This window comes from Charadrius vociferus, unplaced genomic scaffold (assembly GCF_000708025.1).
Source record: "Charadrius vociferus isolate BGI_N301 unplaced genomic scaffold, ASM70802v2 scaffold7, whole genome shotgun sequence".
NCBI lineage: Eukaryota > Metazoa > Chordata > Aves > Charadriiformes > Charadriidae > Charadrius > Charadrius vociferus.
Window position 1 is genome coordinate 8,653,222 of NW_009649308.1, and position 20,893 is coordinate 8,674,114.

A 20,893-nucleotide genomic window follows, 5' to 3' on the forward strand; every position below is an offset into this window, starting at 1 on the left:
TTCCTGAGCTACTTGTGAAATAAGAAGCCAGGGTGCCCCCGTGCCACGTTGGTAGGCAAGGCTGTGCCACCACCGCCCATGCTGATAAATACCTTAGTACCAACAGAGCATAAAAACTCAAAGAACCACTCAGAAGGCAAAGAGCTGCTGGGCACAACACAGGTGCAGATATGTGACTGTTCCCGAGCAGGCAATCTTGATGATAGGTTTTAAAGCCAAAAGGTTTATCTGCGCCAATGAGGGAGAGGCTCTAAGTATCACTGGACGCCCTTCCCACCCAAGCGTCATTTAAATCCACAGATTGATTCCAGATGTTGTGTCTCCTTCTCCCTGCTTTTGCCACCAAGACGTGGGATGATAAAGCACCATTCCTCACTGCAGAGCTGCCCATCCCACAGAAGGCCGAGTGGTGGGGAAGGTGGTTACCAAGTGGGGAAGGCACATGCCAGGGAAGGGGAGGTGTGCGGCAGCCACCAGTGTGCGAGCTCTGCCCTAGGACAGCGGGAAAAGGAAAAGCAATAGCTTTCAGTCACCTAACACGAAGACCCCTGTCCGGGGACACTACAAAAGCAGGATGCAGAAAGCTGTTTGAGATAAACAGAAGACACGGTCATGCTGGCTAATGGCTCTGAATACCTTGCTTCTCTTTTTCGCCATCCTAAATAGGGTGAAATTATATCTTGCAGTACCTAGAGCTCCAGACCTGTGTATTGCCTTGCGGCATCAAATAGAAGCAAAGCACAAGACGAGGGAGCTCCAGATCCACTGATTTCATCAGAGACCTGATATCTGAGAGTCTGGAAATCTGGAAATGCATGGCAGGTCACTGGAAGCATGCTAGTAGCAAAGTTTAAAATGCCATCATGCTGGGAGCTAGTCCCCGTATTCAACTGGCAGAGATCTGTAACTCTCCCTACTGCTCTACAGATGATGGACATGTTTTAACAATATTTTTAACAAAATCAAGAGGTGAACAACCAATATTCATCACAAAAAAAAACCCCAAGCAAAATACCTGGTTAGGTACAGGAACAAGGAAAATGGAGGACATTCTAAAGACTTTGAAAAGCACATCCTAGCAATAGATCTTACTCAAACGGTGGGCTGACTGTTGGGACACAAGGGCACGTCAGGGTTTCTTCTTTGTCTTCTGTCCTCTAACTTCTCTGTAATTAGCTGGGAGATGAAATTACCATCTGCAACTGTCCTCCCATCTGGCTGAGGAATATCATCTTTCTGGTGAACAACTCAGCTCTCTATACAGCTAGAGGTCCTATTTAATTTTTATTTTTTATTTTATTTTAATTTAATTTTATTTAATTAACAAACTCCCTGGGGATATATGAGTGGCCTGGGACAATAGTGACACCCATGGTTGACTCCTACTCTTTTTCAGCAATATAATATACTTGAAAGCATTGTTCCTGGGTTATCATGTTTTGGTTTGTTTGAAACGGGACTCAGATTTATTATGTCATGTTAGGAAATGTTCTTGTGGAGAGTGCAAGTATGTGGAATGGATCTTCTCTAGGCCTCAGCTACGGACACCTACTTCATACTTGCAAGTTATTGCAAGGAAACGGGCCAGTGCGTCCTGTCCAATGTTGCCATCATAACGAGAACTGAAGCCCCATGAAGATATTCTGGGACATGTTAAAACCTCTTTTCTCTGCTGCCTTTCTAAAGCAATGGGCTGGGCTCTGCTGCAGCTCACTTTCAGCTGGAGCATGCTGCAGGAGCCACAGCCTCTCATTCCTGTCTTCTGCCATCTAGCATTAAATATTGACAAATGAAAGGATATACAGGTTTGCTCTGACTAGAAAACGACGTGGCTGCAGTCTCATTAGACCTTGTCTGTCCAGATCCCAACTCATATGGGGTTGTGAGACAGTAAGACTCCCAAGTCCAGCAGGCTCTAGATGTCTGCTGAGGACATTTATGGCTTTGCTCATTTTAGTGGGAATACCAAGAAGGGCTGAAAAGTAACTCATTCCTACAGAAGGTGTCTCCACTTAACACCATTAGCACTTCAAGCAGGTAATAACCTTTGCACCTGCAGGTATTGAGGGGCAGGAGACCTTAATACCACCTGCCTTCCCCTCTACCACTTGTGCAGGGGGTTGGCAGCAAAGCTGAGAGCGCTGCTGTGCATCTTTTGTACCAGCCAGGACAGTATTCCTGGTGACTGTTCAGCATCCACTTTTCTAGGTGCTGTGGTGTGAGTAATTATCCATTTAAATTTTACACAGTTACAGTTGTGGTAATTTACACAGTTACCAGTGAAATAATTGATGCGATTACACAGCAACAGCAGGATAACTATGCCAATGGTAACTCCACTGGAACCAGTGCTAATCACACAGTAACTCATGATAATGCTATTGTGTTATCTCCACGTACCTAAAGTTAATCCGAATCATCGCAGCGCAACAACTAGTGGAAAATGTGCACATCATTGCTCTTTGGAGAGAGCCATAAACACCCAGACTTGTCATCAGTATCTTGTAGAAAATTGCCTTTTATTCAGGCTGCTGGCAAGCTGATAGGTGCTCTTCTGAGGCAAAGAAAGATGATGCTCTTCCATCTTCAGAAAATGCTTTGAAAGCTCATATGAAGTGGAAAGTAACGCTGTTATTCTGAAGACGAGAAAAACACTACTGAGGAAATGTTGGAAGGCCCAGCTTCAAAGCCTTTGTGTAGCTATTCAAGAGGCAAGTGTTCAGCACAGCACCTGCCTTCAAGGGCTAGAGGAACAACCAAGTTCCTCTACCCAGTTGACTTTGTCTGGAACTTCAGCCTGAGCTCCTGACATCCCAGCCCTATACTGACTAAGTACTGTGTCCGGAGGAGAAAAAATACTCATCTGCAAACACACCAGAGTGGAACATCTCCAGCATCAGCCAGCCTGGTGCAGCCCACCAGCCACTGGGTGAGCCCAGTGTAAATGTGTTTTTTTTAAAGTTCCATTTTTTACAGAGACCATTCCAGGATTGGCACTGACATTTCTAATGGAGGTATCAGGCTGACAGCTGATGCCCAGTGTTTTGGCATGTCTGGGCACTGGGGTCTTTGCAGAGGGTAGATGCATTGCAAGGGACTGGGGAGAGCACTGGAGATAACTGGGGAGAAACTTACTGTAGACAGAGCTGAATTTCCATATCTACTGATGCACTTGAGCTGGACTGTGAAAAGTTAATTTCAAGCTCTAATAAATCAACTATAAAGAAGGCTTTTGGCTATCTTAATAACACTCAGTATTTCACACTGGTTAATGTAATGTATAATTAAAGAACTGCCTAAGAGTGCCAGCTCTGGTTAAGATGCCAAACATTAGTGACAAGCTTGCTTTTCACATCGGCATGACTTTCAAAATGGAGCAAGCTGAAATCTGCTATGGCTTTGATCAAAGGTAGAATTTTCTTTGCAAAATTCAGTGAATTCTATTTTCTATTTGCCTAAAATTAGGTTGAAAATATTTAGCATATTACGTACAGAGAATTCTCCCACAGAAAAGAATGACATTTCAAACCAGCACTTGGTATTACAGTCCTTCCCCTGAGGATGCACTGGTTGATTTGCAAAGACTTGGGTTTGGCTTAATACACAAGTTTCCATTTGAATGCTAAGTACTATACTTATGCCATGGAAAAGACTCAGGGGTTGCTTAGCTCACTCTTCAGCACAGAAACCACTGCACAGTTAAATGTAGTGCAAAGCTAGATCACAATATAAGGGTTCAAAACTTTCCCAGCCCTTTAGATGAAATCAGAAAGAACCCACGAGTGCTTTTATTGTCTCCAGGTCATAAGTCAAAGTGTGTATTTTGTCCTTGAAATCCCCACAACCACCACAAGTAAAAAGAAAGTCCAGGCAACCAAGAAACCCTTAAGATCAAGGGTCCAAACACGATGGAAAACTACCAGCATGCACGAGGATAGAAACCCAATTAGTGTCAAGCAGAGATACTTGATATTCACTTTGCTGTATTCTTGTCCCTTCAGATAATAGGATGGGTTCTGGTGGCTGGTAAAGAAATTAGATAATCTACTTGTTGAGCTCCTAATATTCAGGAATCAATAACTTATGTATTTACTTTATTTGTTCCCATTTGTTTCCTGCTGTAATGCTCACTATTAAGAACTCACCACAACACAGTAGAAAAGCCAGCCAAAGCCAGCCTCACTCTCATTAAATAGTGTAAAACACTGCAAAATTCAGAAAATAACAGGTGTCACATATTATGCAGTTTTAGCTGTGTTGCTTATGTTCACCACCTGTGTGGTATTTTCTACTTACCTTTTGTTTATTAAACGGAAATCCTTGATCATTGCTGTATGTCCCTGAAACATGCCCCGTATGTGTTGCTGTCTACATAAAGTTGCCGGAGTAAACTTTCTTTGTGAAAACATGTGACTTAAGTGCTGGACCTTACAGCACCAGGGCCAGCTTGCCTAAGTGGGGCAGAGAAGAAGAAAAACACCAGGAGAAAGCCCTGGGAATGCTCATCCCTGAAGGACGTGAAGCTAAAGAGGACACAAGCCGGGGAGCAGGACCATGGGCTGCTCCGTGGGGACAGCTGGTTCGAGACTTTATTAGCCAGTATGGAACGTTTCAGGGTTGTTCTTGACAAGCAAGGCCAAACCTCTACCCTGACTTAATTGTTTTATGGGTTTTTACTGACTCCTGAATAACCTTCTAAGTCTTCTTATCTGCATTCTTCAGAAGTTTATTTCCTCATATAAAAAAAAATAGTACAAGTTTCTCGCCAAGCAGTCTGGACTGTTTTGGAAGATCGTCTGCTTTAGCTTACGCTAATCTACTATTCTAATTATATGCAAGAATTAATCTGGAACACCATGAAAACCCTGAAAGAAAGTTCACATCAACAAAAATTTACCCCAGCTGGTAACCTGAAAATCACTGGTTTTAATTGCTGCATTTTGCTTTTAGCTATAAATTTATTAAAGCACAAGACAAAACCCAATAGTAGCCTGCTAGTGCAAGGACCTATACCACTACCTGAAAACAATGATTTTGTTGGTGACTGTTTTCATGCACCCTTAGCAATGACACTGGAAACCATCAAGTCAGTAAGATTTTGTCTTTTTCCATTTTTAAGTCTACAAGCTTTTTTATTTATAAAAAAATTAAACTGATGTATAATTACAGTAGACAGGATAAATAGCATTTATTTCCAAGATATATGTGCATGCCTTTGTTTAAAGGATATACTATTTAATTTGAAATTCAGGATTAAAAAGACAATATTGACTTAAAAAGGATCAATACTGCACGAAAGGTTTTCTCTCCAATTCCTGTGGCTTAAGCAATTCCAGTGAAGGAAGTTAAATCTTCACACTCCAATCGATGAGGCACAAATATATTTCTTACAAAGTAATTATAGCTAATAGATTTGATGGTAACATTTTTTTATGCATCAAGGTTTGATTTTTTTAAAAACTTTATATTATGGAAGAAATAGACATTAGTAGAAATTAACGGGGATTTTAGGGAGTACAAAACTGTTTGCAATTCCTTAGGTTTTCATTAAGCATGGTTTCTTTTCTCGTTAAATGAAATCCTTCTCTGCTTATATTAGAAAACCCCTCCCTGAGAGGACAATACAGCAAGGATTTCCAAGAGGGGATTTCTGCAGTGACAGTCCATTACTGTCCGCTGCAGCAATTTTAATTGCAGAAAGGAAAGATACAGCCTTCTGTGAGATGCTGAGCCGCCTTGTTCATTTTAATACAGTAGTTGTAGAACTAAGCATTTTTCAGGATTTTGCCAAAATGGAGCTTGCCTCAACATCTTTCCGGATGTGAGCTGACAGTTTGCTGAAATAGCTGTGATGCTACAGATATTCTGAGTTCACCTGGAAAAGGAGTAGTAAATATGCAGGATATATACCCGCACAGCTGTGAATAACTGGCTATTTCTACCATCCTCCAGGAGGCAGCAGCAGTACTTAAAAATTGTAATTCGTTTATAAATAAAATAATTAAAAACAATTCGAAATCAAAAGCCTGAAGACATAAGCCTCACTGAATCACCTACCAGTGCAGAACCTCCTGGGCTTTAAAAGGGTGTTATGATTACCCAGTTCCTTTTGTTCCCTTTCATAATCTGCAGAATGACAGTTCTCTGTCTGCGTGGCTAATGGATTGCCCTCACCGTCACTCTCTACAACTACAACTATGAGGATGGCCACAGCACTAACATAGGCTCCAGCCACATCTGATTTGCTTTCACTGCTGGATTGAGCACTGCGGCTCCTGTGGCTACCACTTTAGCGGGAGGCCTCCGGTAGCCTGGATTGGCCATCACTGTTTGCCAAGAAGATCACAGAGCACATCTCTGAAGAGGAATACATCACCGGGAGGGTTAACTGAACTGTCTTTTTCACTTTTCTGAGAAATGTCTTTATTAGAGGTTCCTATTTTTAGCTGACGGAGCCAGGTGAGGCTGAATGACCAGATACTGCAGCCAGTGATTATTCAGAACAGTGACTTATGTACACAGTACCGCTTCCAGACTTTCCATCTCTTCCTTATGTCATGGAAGGAGGAAGGACCTCTGCTTAAAGGGCCAGCAGAGGTCTGGCAAAGGAGATTTGGAATCACACCACCACAGGTTCAGCCTGGGGGCTGAACGTCTTCTTCGATCTTGCAGAATGTCATCTTTAACCAACCACTTGACTGCGCATGTCTTAGGATGAGTGAGGGCCAGTGCAAGCCTTCCTCCTGTGCTCTTCTCTCTGTTAGTCATAACGACTTTGTTAACTGTTCTGTCTGTAATAACCCTCCTTTTTAAGAATTTAGACAGCAGAACAGAAAGTGATACCAGTACATAGATAGCTTCAAACTCTTCCCTAAGTTTCTGCAGATTATGCTCAAAGAAAAGAGATGTCCATTTGCTTTCTTTAAATCATCATACTTCTTCAGCTTGTAGGCTTCCAGAGTTAACAACGGGGGAAAAAATGTCTTCAGAAACAGCTTCTTTTAAGGCCAAAAGACCACAGAAGACAATTTGCATGTCATACACACATAATGCCTAACAAGAGCAGAGCTGAATTAAGATGTACTCTTATTTTCTAAGTTGCTTTGATAGATGCTATAAAATTGAACGCATCTAACCATCTGTTAGCTAAAGACAATTAACGTATTTTAGATACCTGCTCATGTCCTTTCTCTTTCAGCACTAGATGCTAGACGGAGCTAAGGAAGTCAGAGCAGTAGTGAGGCGGGCATTAAGAGTTAACTGAGCTGAGAATGTAACTAAAACTGTTTAAACTCTGTTTTAACTCAAACCAGAAATCTGACGGACTTATTTATACTCCAGTACCTGTACCCCAAGTCAAATTGGCAGTGGTATGTTTATTTCAGGTCTGAGAAGCCAAAGTTCTAAATCACAAAGGCAAGTGTGCTTTACAATTAATCAATTGGGTGTTTGCAATCAATAAAGCACGGTACAGAAACCAAACACGTACAGACTGGTCCACAGGAAGATTCAGCAAGGTCATGCGCCAGAGTGAATATTGGGAATTAATGAACATGGAGAGCAGACTTAACTGAACTGCTTTCTCTTCTCTGACAAGTTCTTCACCACATCTCCAGAAAGAGAAAGATTTCAGAAGACTTAATGGGTTAAGGGGATATGATGGAAAATAAAGATGTTGATATTGGAATGCACAGCACTTAATACTTTATTTTTAACAGTCTGAAGACTGCAAGCCCAAAACAGACACTGAATTGATTTACATTTTATTAGATTCTGGTTTCCTGCATTTAAAAAGAAGAGATGTTTGGATTCAATTATTTCTTTAAAGTATGCACACACACACTCAATAGATTCCACATTTGCATTCACAGAAAGAGAATTACTTATCCGCTTTTATGAAAAAATACTGCTTGAAATGGATAAGCAATAGAAGGATGAGCAGAAAAAGCACAGATGTTGACATTAAAAAATCAGGAGGACTCCTGCGTGCCCGGCCCATACCATAGAAGTATGTGCAATTAGACTTTGGGGAGCCCTTCTCTGAGCTACCCAGCAGTAAGGGAAGGGGACGCTGTTTCAGGGTCCATAATTTAACCTCTCAATAGAAACATGCAGTGAGATTTCCATTCTTTAAAACATTATTCAGAGATCTCAACTTTTTCTTGTATTCGTGGTGAGCCATGGTTACATTTAAGTCTATATAGTTTGATTGAAACAATCAAATTCCTCTCTTCTCTAGAGATTTTTTTTCTTCCTGTCTCACCTTCAGAACAGAAAATTCTGGGCAAGTCAGCACGATCAAGTGTTTTCTTTGATGCAAGAGGGAATTTTTACACCTTTTCACTGATGAAAAATGCAGATCCTCTTAATTAGGCTGTATAACTACAGTAGGTTGATTATGAGTGCTTTATGTCCACTTGGACTATTTTGTTATAATGCAACTAAACCAGAGTAGGGACACCAGCTTCTGACCAATACGCATTATTTCTATAACAAGCATTTGTGATGCTTATTTAAGTGGAATAAGAAATATTCATGCATGTATGTGCACAGCAGCTTGTAAGACTTCGTGCATGAAGAAACGCTGCTCTCAAAAGGGCTGCAGCACAAAGTGCCACTTTCTTTAAGTATTGGAAATGGGTAAGTTTGAAATAGAATAGAATAAAAAGCAAGGGGGAGGAAAGGTCAATAACCAGGCTACCCAGCATGAATGTTAAAGCTGAATTGAATATATCTGGTGAATTAGTGGTGCTTCCAAACTGTGTAAAATCCAATTAGCCTCTGGAAGAAAGGTTAGTTTGTTATCCCCATTCCATATACATATGGGGACTATGAAACAGATATTCAGGCTGTTGATTCTTTTTACCTAGAAGAAAGGCTTGCTCTTGTATTCATAAGGGTATTAGGCTGAGGATAAATGTGCTGTACAGGTTGGAGGCATAAGCAGCACAGCCATCAACACCAATATATAAAATATTACCCTTTCTCCAGTCAGAAAACCATAAAACCAGAAATTCTAGGTGACAGATTAAGACTACAAAAGGAAAGATTTCCAGCTAAAATTGCCCCAAAACAGGTAGCACTTCAGAATTCAGAGAACTGTCAAACCGTTCTTCCTAATCGTCCCCCCTCGTCAGTCTTGAGAGGAAACAGTAGTTCTGGACTACAAAAGAACACCAGCAACTTTGGAAGTAGTATGATTACATGGCCAAGGTCAAGCAACTACCTGAAATGGGAGTCTTGAAAGTAGGGGCACAGGGAGCCTATCAACCTACTGAAGGTCAGCTGAATGGAATGGGCTGGAATTTCCAGTTAATGGGATTTCCAGAAACAAGCTCCTAAAACCTATAGCTGTTGCTGATCCTATTGTGCATATCTTCGTAAAAGAGAAGGCTCTTGTTCAGCTTTCTGCGAGTTTTTCTTTAACTGTAACAATGGTACTGATGGTGATGGAGAGGCATCGGTGAATAGATCCTCACCCTGGTTAAAATACAAAGAAAACACCCTGTACCAGGATTGAATGGTTTGGTGGGTGCCTGCAAGCAACCCCCTCTGTCCTCAAGGATCACAGAAAGAATATTACCTTTAGCTGACCGACAGGCCCAGAAGGTTGAAAAGCTACACCAAGCATTTGCCACTTGTAAGGAAGCTCTAAAGGGCTGGAGGAGACCAATAGCCACACCCTGACTTTGTCTCACAGTTGGTCCCCACTTTCCCCAAGGAGCCCTTATCTCTGTACCCTACGCCACAGCACCTACCTGGTTCATGAGAAGGTCAGAACCAGCGTCCCCACAGCCACCCCTCTACCTGCTGACTTTTGGTTGGGGAAGACGGTGATAAAGGGAGGAAGTAAAACTAGCTGTGAGAACTGCTCTCAACCCAACATGCAGTGTGTGTTGTCTGCTTAAAAGACTAAGATGACATATCAGCTTTCCTCACCCACTAGGAGGGTGCCCTGGGAGAGTCTTTCATGGAAACATAGAATAGTTTGGGTTGGAAGGGACCTTAAAGATCATCTAGTTCCAATCCCCCTGCCCTGGGCAGGGACACCTCCCACCAGCCCAGGTTGCTCCAAGCCCCGTCCAACCTGGCCTTGAACACCTCCAGGGATGGGGCAGCCACAGCTTCTCGGGGCAACCTGCCCCAGGGGCTCACCACCCTCCTCAATGTCTTATAAGTGTTTCTGGCTCCTGCTCCTTCTTTTCTCTTATCAGTCAGCATTATGTAAAAATACTTCCTCCAGTGAATTACTTCATGGTTAGATGCATCAAGAACTTAATTCTCAGCCCACCATGTCAAAGGACAGTATGTTGGCCAGCTACCAAAGAGCTTCCTTTGTACTTTCACCCACCTGGGTGCAGTTATGGACTTCAGCCCAGTACAGCAGTGGCAGTGGCCAAAGATGAACCCTCAGAGGGGGACAAAACTGATTTATTCATGCATTTCTGTTTTCCAGGGATAAGGCCGCTGTCTTGCAACCCACCCGTTCTGCCTAACTACTGCCCAGCATGTACCCATGGAAGCAGAGGGCAGCATGCCTGCACAGTGCTTTCGGGCAGAATAAAGTTCTGGCAAAATGAAGACGATTACAGAGTTGTACGAAGTAGCAGGATTTGTTCTACAGCCTCTTTGTGATGTGGTGTAAAGAGATATAATTCTGTCTTCGATAATCACCCAGAATGGCAAAGGAAATTATATTAAATACAAACAGATACGGTTTCCATGTAACAAGTGGATGTGTTTTACTCACTGAGGCAGCCTCTCCTCAAGAAATGTAGTTATGCAACATTGTCGTGAGTCCTGCGGACATCAGTAACTTCCTTCCAAAATAAGTGCTAGGGAAAAATCAGTGTCAGACTTGTCATTATTATTAGTGCATCAGGAGAGCTTGAGGACACTTCACTTTAAGTCGGGCATCAGCACTGACTTTGAAGGCAGCACGTTTCGAGCTGGCTGAGTCTCCCCTAGCACAGCAGCACACCAACACACTTCACTACGGATAACCTTGACTTCCTTGGCGTTTGTGGTAGACAGCGTATGTTAATTAGGATTATAGCAATGTATTATCACAATTTTTCCTGGGGAAGATGCACTCTAACTCAGTTGTAAGTTGTAACCTTTTCTGACCACACAAGACTATTCTGTCAATTCAGCTTATGCACATATTTGTATCTCAGCCTGCACTGGTTTTATTCAGGGTCTAAGTGTCCAAGTATACAGACTTTCAAACATCTCTGCTATTTTTATCATATCTAAAGATATTTCTTCTGTTAATTAATTCTTGAATATGTCACTGAGGTCATATTTTTTACAGGTCCCCCTCTGTTTTGTTCAACATCTGCAAAATCCAACACACTTTCTCATCAAAGGAGATGTAGAAAAGCTAACATTTTTACTTCATGATATCAACTTTAATGGAAAAAAGACACAAGTATGAAGTATTCAACCATCAAGTCATCCTTCCTAATACGCATCTCCAATCCTGACGATGAACAAACCATCCTGTCCTGCAACATTGTAATATCATTTGCAGCCCATGGATCCAAGTCAGCCTAATTCTTGAAGAAGATGAAAAGGTGCAACCGGTTCTGTATCTAATTAACATTGGCTTTGCATTTCACCCCACTCATAGTATCAAAGCTGTTGCTCAATTGCTAAAATATTCTGTAAAGGCTCCTAAAGGCATTCTGACTAGTTAAATTTCAATGCTTGCAAGGATCTTTATTACACTCTTAATTCTGGAGATTAATGGGAATTAAAAATGGTGTCCTTTAAAAATTAAATTGTAACAGATGCTACGTTAAATCTAAAGGAAAGTAACAATTGCCATCAAGCTGTTCTTTCAGGGAGTTAAAATTTCTTCCTTAATTATAATTCTGAACATGTTCTTTGTGTTTTGGGAGATTTCCTGAATTTACAGCAAATGCACATACCCTCCCTATCAGAACAATTTTGTTTGCACCCTAATTTCTGTTAATCTTTGAATAAAGCTATTAATTTTTTTTTCTAATTAACAGGTCTTTTCAATTCAGCTGACAGCTAACAGAGTAATGGAAAATTCAGCATTATGGCCTGAGCTAAACCATATTAGGGTAGAAATTAACAATGTTAAGCAGGCTGTGAGATAAAAATACTTTGTGTAGAACATGCAGCGAGGCTGCTGAAATGAATACCCCAAAGCCTCTCACGTGGAAATGCCCTTTTTTTCCTTTATTTTTTTTCATTTGAAATATATCCCATCCCTTCCATGTCTACAGGACCAATGACAAGTTCTAGCTTAGTATGCAGCAATGTTAATAGAATAATTGATGCAGGAATACCGAAATAGATGATGTGTAAAATGGCAGGCTGCATAATTGTCTGGAGTGAGTTCAAGCATTTCTGCAGTGAAAAATAGTCCTGTTTTATAATCCTATCACGTCTCCTTGCTGCTGCGTAGCAAGCAAATTTCATTTGGAGATGATCCCAAGATGCAATTATTTACTAGGGGGATTCCAAAAGGCAGAAGGTTAAAGCCTTCTTGCCCCAACTAAATAGCACCTGGGAGAGGTATTAAAGGGTCCACACTAATTTTGGGAGTATTGTTCAAATTACATCATTATAATAAATGTATAGCACATGAGAGTGACTCTCTGCCATTGAACAGTGGGAGAAGAGTACCTGATTTAAAAAAATCCTTTTTAATATTTTACCTTTCTTTTTGAAATATAAAATATTACATGATGGAAGGAGGGGGAACAGAAAGAAGAAGAGTTTTAAAAATTACAATGAAATTAATTTCTGCTTCTGTGAAACACACAGGAACCATTATATTTAGATGGCATTTCTCATAAAATGAGTTGTAGACTACTGAAGCAATTAGAAACTAATTGCTATGAGATTCCCCCAAGAGATATATGATAAGGGAAGCAGGAGATGGCCAGAGACTTACAAGCAGAACTGTATCTGTTTCTTTCCCAATCTCTAAGAAATAGCAAATTCCACTTCTACAGGTGCAGAGGTGACTACATGAGCTCACAGATCAGCCAGCTGCAGATGGCTGTACACATTTACATTCCCTTTGTGCAGTCTCCAGGATAACTGGGTACTGCTTTTCTTATTTGAACCACAGAAATAGCACATCTGGATTTTTTCCTCCTTTCTCCATTGCTGCATGAATTCATCAGCTCTTCACCTATCCTTCACTCTCCATCTCTTCCCCAGCCCTCACCCCTCTAGACTTGACTATGTCATTTCCATGATAAATTGATCCTTTCTGCTGGTGTGAAGAACACGAGCATGGCATCTGCCCACACAGGGCTTCTCTCTGCTGCCACTGCCACTGACAGGAACCGGACCAGGCTATTCATTCTCAACAGCACTCTGGTGTGAGACAGTAATGAGCACAGACAGCACCTTGCAGTAGTCTTCACCTTTCCAGGTGGAGATACAGTAAATCCTTTCCTCCCCCGACCCTTCCTGCTGATCCTCACCTCTGCAAAATAGAAAGCATTTCTTGTTCCTTGCAGATTTTGAGTCAGCTTCTGATTTCACATATGGACCCAACAACCCTGGGTCAAAGCACCAATTCTGAGTCCTCACTGTCACTGTGGAGATCAGTAACTTTGCAACTACATTTAAACCAGAAGGATGTTAAATAAGCCTTTGTTAGGTTCAGCAAAGCTGATATATTAATATCAGTTAAAAGATGCAGGTGTTTTGTTGTTGTGTTGTTTGGGTTTTTTTTTAATTTTGTTGTGGACGCCAAGAAAGAAACAAGGCTTGCGTTCTGTTCATGGTGGAAACGCTGCTCATAAACTCATGTGTAGACACTGCATAAAGACTGAACATACAGTTATGAAAAGAAATGTAAACAAAAGGGCCGAATCTGTATTGGCATACAAGCCTCTTGGTACAAATCTACTGAAGTCAAAAGAATTACAGAAAGCATCAATCTCACTTTACTCCCTGAGTATTCTGACAGCACTTCTAAAACTTTGTTGGTTTTTTTTCCCCTCAAATGTTTCATAGCTTCCCTTTGCTCCCTCGCCCTTTCATCTCAGATCATTTTTGACAGGTAATCCAGCAATATCAGCCTCTCCTGTGGAGATCTTCTCTATACCCACAGTGGTATGCTTTCAATTTGCTCCAGCACTCTAATAAACATCTAGTGCAGACAGTGAGGGCTGAGCTTTTTTAAGAAACACTGAATGTCTGCAATTCCAGTTGGGTTCAATAAGAACTACAGAAATACAGCATTTCTGAAGCATGGGATAGCAGGACTAAGTGGAGAGACGTAATTGCAACAAGACCAGTGCTACATTTTCATGGGTGTCTCTGAAGAAATACTGTTCAGTCCAGAATATATATTTCCATAGGGAATGTGGTGCTAGAGTTCACTAAAATGTTACTGTACTAAACCAACTGCCCTTTTTCTTTCCCTTTTTTTTTTTCCCCTCTGTACCAGGAGGCAGTAAAGCATCTGTGACCAAATAAGGCAACACATGAACATCCTTTAAAAAAAATTAAAAAATCTCATCCTGACAATTAGCATGCTGGTGCAGTCAATTCTTGGAACATCAAATCTACTATGATACTGGCACACTCGAATGATTTAACAAGCATTTTGCTTTTGCAATGCTGTCTTGAACTCAAACATGCCAAAGTAATTTTAAAAACTTGACACTGTTTTTCCTTTGTAGTCCAGGCTAAATATTTTGTTTCTTTCCTCAAGAGAATACATAATCCACACCATTGTATTGTTTTTGTTCAAAGGCAGCTTTCTTGGAATAAAGAAAAAACTAGCTCTGGCTGCCTAGAAGAAAATTAGCCTTAGATAATGAATGGTATATTTTTCTTTGCAACTGCTTTTCACTTGTTTTTAATACTTCGGCAAGTATTAAATTCTCTTATCCAAGCTGACTTATATATGTAAAGTTTTACTGAGAAGTGTGCTGTCCATTTTCCCTAGTTATCTGCTTTGGTTCTATAGAACCAGCCAATGTCCCTCTAGTGCGTTGCATTAAGTCACGGTTTTTATTTGGTTGAGTTCTGACCGTGGAAATCACTGTTTTGGCCCACACAATGTTTTGGCCCTGTTTCGTACGGAGCTCTTGCTGAGCACAGGACCGTGCTGCTCAGGAGCCACAGGTTACTGGGAAGGCAGTGGGCAGCTCTCCAATGCAGAGTTTCCTGGTAGTTGTGCACAAACCAAACTCTTCTGGTTACTACTAGTTTTGTGAGATGCTATTTTGCTTCCAAACTTTCTTCACTGGAAGCAAACCCAGACTGTATCAGTATAAAATTATGTAAGGACTACCAGGTGTTCATATAACTAAGCATTATACCACAATAAGACATTGATTCATAAGAAAAAGTGGATTTTTTTATGTTATTCTGGCTACTAGATGTAAAATTTAGGCCAGTGGTCGGCAGATAGTTTCCAGTCTTTTCCTGAATGGATTTTTCTTCTCTTCAGAGTGTAAATGGAAATCTGGGAAGTTTTATCTTATGGCCTGAGCCTTTGTTTTTTTAATCCTCTTTAAGGTGCCCAGCTCACCTAGATTGAATTCAGAGTAAAGCATCAATATTGTAAGCCTTTCCACTGTGCTCCAGTGGTACGCTCCGATTCTGCCTTAAATGGACATGTCTGAAGAGACCTTAGGGGTGCTTGTTCAGTCCTTCGCATCTCCTCTAATACTGATGCAGGATGTCTCATCCACTGTAACACCAGAATTTGGTCTTTGAACTTACCCCGATTAGTACTACACCCAAGGAGATGCACGGGCAGTTTAAGTCCTAGATATGATATCAAGGCTTGATAGCTGCTCTAGTAACTGTATGAGGTGCAGAATTTAAACAATGTGATATATGTAATTTTAAATTAATAAGACAATGAGATACAAAGAGCAGTAGTATTACATATTGTGGTGAAAAATAATGCCATTCAATACAGAACGTCCTGGTACTGGATTTAATTTTGCATTTGCTGATGAAAACCTGGCCCTTTTTTTATCGGGTAGCATCATACCAACACACAAGAAAGGGCATTCTATTTAAATTGTATATGTACTCATTTTATTGTCATTTCCCACTCACAGTTATAGCCACTAATAAGATGACTATTGCTCTCTTGTTTGTGTATCCAGACCCGCTTGCCATTTGGGGGTTAAAGAATGATAGCAAGTGGAAGCATGAAAATAAAATTAGCAATGCCCAGTTCAACCCACTTTATCAAACTCACCGGTTTATAGGATTAGCAATGGATTCAGTGCAAATCTCCGCTATGGGTATTATGAGCAAGATTTATGCCAATTAGCAGTAACAGTGCAGATTATTTGGGAAGAGCATTGACAACAGTTAAAAGCTCCTTCTGCTTTTAAACTATGTTATTAGGACATCCATTTCAAGCATTCATGTCCACTTATAAGACTATTTTTATTCATGTCCCAAGTGCTATTTAATTTCTTACGTGCATTCATGGCATTGTTTCCTGAGGCAGTGAAGAAGACTAAATCATTCCTTTCCTAAGCTAAGGCGCGCAGTAGCCACTCTCAGCCTCTTTGGATTCAGGTCAGGTTGCTCTCAGCAGAATCCAACATGCATTACATCCTTCACTCCTCTATAGCAGATGTGATTCTGATCACACAAAGGTCAGTGGGAAAATTCCCTATTGACTTCAACATGCATTGGATCGGGCCCTAAATCCCCATAGCAATCAAGAGACCTGAAGGAAAGAATTACAGTAATCTATCGGTAGGTGCCACTTGGGCAGTGGAAAGCTTCGGCATGGCTCCACCAGAGGAACACTGGTGATAGCGCACAGCTCCAGGCTTCTGCAATGTGCAGTTCTCCTGTGGGCATCAGCACAGCAAAGTCTGTATATACATTTCATTGATAATCTGATTAGAAAATGACAACTTATGGAAGGTAGATTTTTCCCATATATTCTCGTGCCTTCGAGACAGGGACAGGGCTGAAGCCAGTACCATTGTAGACTAAAACACCCCTTGGAAAATCACATTTGATCCATTTGGGGGGGGAGGACCTTTTGCTCTGCTTCTCTACAACCAGGTTCTAATAAATTACTGAACTTCCAAGACAGTATCCTCTCATCTCTGCACAGCAGCTTCTTTGGAGCCATGGGGGATGTGTGAGCTGGTACCACTCTGCAGCACCTGCAGGGGCAAGGGGGGGTGAGTTTGGTGTAATTCCACACAGGCTTATGTTACAGATACACTAATAAACACCCTCTGCTTTTGCTCTAAACCAGTTGATAATCGCTTAGCCAGTTTATCCTGAAGAAAAGCTGGTTAATATAACTAGTTATTTACAACTGTGACAATTACATTGAAGCAATTTGTGTGCAGACACAATTACGTTCCTAATGAAGATTAACTTAAATTAACTGCTTTTAATTTTTTACACAGCCTTTGGCTATTGTGCAGACACTACTCTGATATTTATGCCTCACCAAAAATGAGATTTATACTTTGCTGTGTCAGAGCTGACCGTAATTATTTGCTGGATATTTGATGTCAGATGCTGCTGGGATATCTGATATCAGATGCTGCTGACATTGCAAAAGGTTTCAGTGCTCTAAACCACAGTGCGGAAGGATTAGAGATTGAACCTTTGTCAGTCTCGTTCAAGAGCCATTTGCTCAAACTCCTCCGATAACACTCCATCTGCTTTCATGATTGCAAGTACTTCTACCTGTCTGCTCCAGCTTTCTCCAAAAGCACAGAAAATGTTGCTTTTATTTCAGCAAGTCCCTTCTTCTCAACATTAAATCGGGAGAAAAACAACTATGGGAGCCCAGCTTACATATTAGATCCAAATTTGAAAAATTAATTCCAAAGGCTCCTTAGAGGCAGCATCTTCATTATTCAGAAAGTCTTGGCATGTAAACTCCACCTACCAGCATTCAAAAGGAATGAGTGATCAAAGCCAGATTACAAATTCATTAGTGATTAATCTGTCTGGAAAACCTTCCCTGATGTTTTGCAGGAATATGATAGCAATATGATTAATAGTAATAGTTACAGTAAGATTATGGCCAAAACCATAGACAGCTACTGAGAAATATGACCACAAGAACCTTGGAGTTTCATTCCCAAAGAGATCTTGTTTGGTGGAGATGTATTCAGAGCTCTGTGTCCTCTGAATCACTATGGCCACTGCGCTAGAGACCTTTGCAAGCTTAACATCATGCTGAAGAGTTGGTAATAAGAGACCTTAGCGTTGGAGTTGCATTGCACTCCCAAAATTGCAGTGTCTTGCAGGTTCCTAAGTTATTGCCTCCGTTATGCCCCGTGCAAATCTAATGCCTTTGGTAAAACTGAAGATGACGTAAGTCAGGGAAGTCCTGGGCCCAGGGCAGAACCGGGCCCAGGGCTTCTCCTTTTGGGGTCTACCTTGTTCTTTCTACAGTGTTCTCTCAATGTGTTGGAATGGGAATGAGTTACAGAAAATATTTCATCTCTCCTCCCTTTTTTCTGTAAGAAACTGACATAGAAAATACTATCACTGTGTGCATGCATGCAACATACTTCACTTCCAGGCTGGACACCCCTGTGGCTTGAAGCCTGCATCAGAACTTTGTCCTTCCCCAGGAGGCCATGACAGCTCCCTGCTTGCCCTCCTTTTGAAGAGGAAATCCAAAAGTGCTAAATTCCCCTTTAAAGCATAGTCTCAACATCAAGGAGGAGTGTTTTGTGCAATAGGACACAGCATGGAAGCTCTCCAACATCTGCAGTGGGCTAACATGCAATGGGGCTTCTCCGTAAGCCAAAGTTATAGCCTGCCAGATTTGTTTCAGTTGGGAGTCACGCTTATCCCACTTCGTATTCATTCTAATACATATTTCATCATGCTAATGCATATTTTATTACATTTTTTTGTACCAATTCCTCTAGCATTTTGCTTTTGCATTGGTGCCTAATAACCCATGATTCCTTATAGCCCTGTGTGCATGTTTGTGACTTGTGTGATTCTCTCCTGTCCCTAGGAGGGACCCGTCTTCCCAGACTCCTATTCTTGCCACGCACTGCTTCCAGTTTAGTTCTCTCTTCTTGGGTTTCTCAGCCCACGTGTTCTCCATTACAACAAGAGTGACTCCGTACCATGTTTTCCCAGCTCCATTCAAGCCATTCCTGCAAACTTAAACCATTCAGCTTTTCTAGATACAACATCTACGGCCTCTCTACCCATATAAACCAGGTCTTGTAACTTTTACATTCACTCACAGTCCTCCTGGTTGGAATAAGTTTTATTCATAGAAATGCAGATTGCTATTTGGTAAAATATTAAGAAAAACACATATTTGCACAAAAGATAAACCAAAGCTCACCATCAACTTCTTTGTGAGCTGCTATTTCTGACATAAGAGACTGGCTCGTGGGCTGGCCGTTGCTAGCAGTGCACCACATTCTGAAAAATTAGGCAATGGAAACCATGAACATTTGTGAAGTACATTACTTCCAACACGTTATTTGACCCGCCAAAGAAGTCTCCTAGCTTTAGAGAGCTCTGCAAGAAGAATATATAGCATAGTCTGATGATTCAGCCGTCTCATTCGACAGTCCAGGCTAATCCTATAAAGAGCTATCTGAAAATACATAAAAGTGCATGTCTGCAAAGCTGTACGTGTGTATGTATGTTTATATGCTTACGTACATGTACACAAAGATAATTTCACATCTTGAAAGAACATACAATATAATATTTTACAATATTACAGAGGAAATGATGAAATGGTTTCACCATCACATCTTCAAGGACAAGAGGTTAAAGCAGCTATTTAAGTTGCTACACTGTCAAATTAGTTCCTATAAGGAAGTGCTTCACTGTCTACAGAAATCACAAGTGGCTTTAATGACTCATGTTAGGATTTAAAGCATTTGAAAAAAGCTTCATGAATGTATCAAAAATCATGAAAAACAGTATACTTGCAGAGTTATGTTATTTTAATCAAATTCCATTTATCTTTTTGCACTCAAAATTAACATACGAATTGTAGCCTGTTTCCCTAAGAGAAATCTAATATACAAATTTCATATGTATTTATTTTTAGCAGTACAAAATGCATCCTCTTCCCAACACACTTCAGGGCAGATTTACACAAACTAATTAAAAATCCGCACACGTACACACACATATATATATATATATATATATATGCTTCTATGTAAAGGGAAAAGTTACCATCTTTGTGGTCACTGAACCGTGCCCAGGGAAGCACAAGAGAGAACAGCAGTATTGACATTTCTTCAATGTTGAGTGATTCGGGCATGACTGGGCTGCTGGGGAAGGCAGCTTCCAAACGTGAGGGCCCTTGATGTAAAGTTTCACTGAGCTCTTAGATCTAGGACGCATTCAAGGCACCTGGCTGATCCTAGCTCGAAATTAGGAACTCATGCTCCAAATTATATGTAGTTTTGCAAATCCAAGTCAATACCCCAAAAGACAGCCTTGCACTTTTTGGGGGGCTTTTTTCCCCCCCCCCCTTGATGGTCCCTAAGCAGAACACAGGACAACAAAGACCAAACTCACAGGTTACAAAGGGATAGACTAGTGTACTGAGACCCAGTTCACCAGAAGCAGATGGCCCCAGAAGTCCGTTGGGACTGCATATCACAGACACTGAACCTCTTGGGCCAAGCGAGGAACAAAGCCGTTCCTGCTGTGAAACGCACACAATGAGAACAGGTTGAGATCCCTTCCACGACCTTACGACAGACCAGGCAAGATCTTGTCTGGACGTGCTTCAGCCAGTTTGCTCTTTGGCCAGCAAAGCACAGATACTAAACTGACTGAATTTAGCTAAAATAAAGCATTTCGCTCTGTCACTGAAGGCAACAATCCAGCTTGTTCTCCAGCATCCACTGCTACATCCTAATCCACACAGCACTAA

General features: G+C 41.1%; 1 protein-coding gene across 1 annotated transcript in view; it reads right to left on the minus strand.

Moving 5' to 3' along the window:
- Nucleotides 1-20,893, minus strand: part of DCX (doublecortin) — a 76,769-nt gene that overhangs the window by 17,286 nt on the left and 38,590 nt on the right. The gene's annotated exons all lie outside the window — the stretch shown is intronic.